This window comes from Macrotis lagotis, chromosome 3 (genome assembly GCF_037893015.1).
Source record: "Macrotis lagotis isolate mMagLag1 chromosome 3, bilby.v1.9.chrom.fasta, whole genome shotgun sequence".
Taxonomy (NCBI): Eukaryota; Metazoa; Chordata; class Mammalia; order Peramelemorphia; family Peramelidae; genus Macrotis; species Macrotis lagotis.
In genome coordinates this window covers 24,634,051-24,636,561 of record NC_133660.1, presented here as the reverse complement: position 1 = coordinate 24,636,561, position 2,511 = coordinate 24,634,051, and the positions used below count along the sequence as shown (strand labels likewise).

At 48.3% G+C, this 2,511-nt stretch overlaps 1 pseudogene; it reads right to left on the bottom strand.

Moving 5' to 3' along the window:
• Positions 1–456: 456 nt before the first annotated feature.
• Positions 457–1,751, bottom strand: LOC141516012 (aspartate aminotransferase, mitochondrial-like; annotated as a pseudogene).
• Between the last annotated feature and the right edge of the window lie 760 nt (positions 1,752–2,511).

The following is a 2,511-nucleotide window of genomic DNA, read 5'->3' as shown; positions in this document are numbered from 1 at the left end:
CATCAGTCCCAGGAGGCCAGTGAAAGGAGGGAGTTAGAATTGAACAAGACTTCTTTGCCAGCTTTTACCACCTCAGAAATTTCTGTTATTTGCCATTTATTACCTAAATGAAAGCTCTTGAATATTGTAATTCCAAGACTTGGGGAAGGGGAGAGAAATTCTGATCTTTGGGCAGGATTTTTAGTAGCGTTTACTGTAAACATAAAATGTTTTGAAAAAGTTGTGGAGGATGGGTTGGGGAGTTGAGGGTAGATTGCTCCAAACAGTAGTTTCAGATGCCTTTAGCCTACCCACAGATCTTTTTCTGAGATACCTTCAGGGGTTGAGCATTAAGCACTGTGGTTGAAAGAAACTCACACCACTCCTATCTTTGCCAGCTCAATCATCTTTCTGAATCTCAAAACAGCAGAGTCTGAAGGTGCGAAGGTTATCTCTGTTCCATCTCACCAGGGAGAGTTATTTGGTTACTTGGTGAATGGCACGGGCAAGGTATCCTACATTGCCTGATGTGACCCTTGCTACAGAAATGTGGCCATCTTTTGTCATATAGATGGAGAATTCTTTGGTCAGCCATTCCACCTGCTCAGGTTTCAGGCCTGTGAAACAAAACATACCAATCTGGTCAGTGATATGCTGCCAATTGTGGGAGGAGCCTTTTTTCTTGAGGTTGGAAACCAGCTGGGTCCGCATGCTGATAATGTGATCTGCCATGCTTTTCACTTCTTGCAGCCATTGAGACCCCAGATCAGGACTATTCAGGATTGTGGCGGCAATTTGGGCCCCATTGAGGGGGGGTTGGAATACATGAGACAAATCAGGATTTTCAACTGGGATTCTACCCTTTTGGCTTCATCAGCATCTTTACAAATCATGGTAAAGGCTCCCACACGTTCACCATAGAGGCCCATGTTCTTGGCATATGACTGACAGAGAGAGACATTAATGCCCTGCTCAATGAAGTGGCGAACTGCCCAGGCATCCTTGTTGCCATCTCTACTGGCAAAGCCCTGGTATGCCATGTCGAAAAAGGCAAAGAGTTTCCTTTGCTTTACCACAGATGCCATTTCTTTCCATTGCTCAGGACGAGGATCGACTCCAGTGGGGTTGTGAGCACAGGCATGCAGAAGGATGACACTCTGTTCTGGGATTTTTGAAATGTCTTCTATAGCTCCAGTATAGTCAAAGCCACAAGCCTTGGGGTCATAGTAGCGATAGCCATTCAGCTGCATGCCAGCATCCCTGAAAATGGGGGTATGATTTCCCCAGGATGGTTTAGGAAGATAGACATCTTGGTTGAATTTGAAGAACCGTTGCAGAAAACCGGCTCCCACCCTCAAGGCTCCAGTTCCAGAAATAGTTTGTACAGTGACATATCGTTTGTTTTTCAGAACCTCGTTATTTTCTCCCAGGGCCAACTCTGCTGATGCCTTGCAAAACTCAGCCAGTCCTCCGATGGACAGATACTCTTTGTCCATGCTCTTCCCTGCAATTTGGGCCTCTGCCTTGCGCACGCTTGGAAGAACATAGGGCTTCCCATTATCATCTCGGTAGGCCCCAACTCCCAAGTTCATCTTCTTGCTATTAGTGTCCCTCTTAAATGCTTCAGTCACTCCCAAGATGGGGTCGGGAGGCCCCATTTCTACGTGGGTCCACCAGGAGCTGGCTCGGGCGGCCGCGGTGGCGGCGGCGCCGAGGCCCGGGTGGAAGGAGGCGACTCTAGAGAGCAGGCGGCAGGAGTGCCACAGCACCATGGTGGGCGGACGGGCGGACGGGCGGGCGGACGGGCGGACGGGCGGACGGACGGGCGGACGGGCGGGCGGGCGGGCGGAGGACGGGCGGACGGACGGGCGGGCGGACGGGCGGACGGGCGGACGGGCGGACGGGCGGGCGGACTGGCGGGCGGGAGCTGCGCGGCGGCGGCGGCTGCAGGGACAGATAAAGCCCGCTCCGGAGCAGAACAGAAGTATTCCATCATAATCCTTTACCATAACTTGTTCAACCATTCTCCAATTGAAAGGCATCCCTGAAATTTCCAGTTCTTTGCTTCCACAAATAGAGCTGTTATAAATATTTTAGAACACATAGGTTCCCCCCCCTTTTCTTTTTTTTAACATAGATTTTTAAAATATTTATTCTCATTTTATACAAATAATGTTTTTTTACATTAATAAAATATTCTTGTTTAAGAGTAAATAAAATACCCCTCCCCCATAAATATAGACTTGTTTGAGTGATAAAGTAAAGGGGAGAGAAAAAAATTAAAATAAAAAAAATAGTAATAATTGTAGGCATGGCCAGGTGGTGCAATGGATGGAGCACCAGCCCTGGAGCCACGAGCACCCGAGCCCACATCTGGCCCCATAGACCCAACAATCACCCAGACGTGTGACATGCAAGCCACCCGATCCCCACTGCCCTGCAAAAACCAAAAAAAAAAGAAGAAAAAAAAAGACCCAAAATAAAATAAAATAGTAATAATAGTAGGGGTGGCTGGGTGGCGGACAGATCATT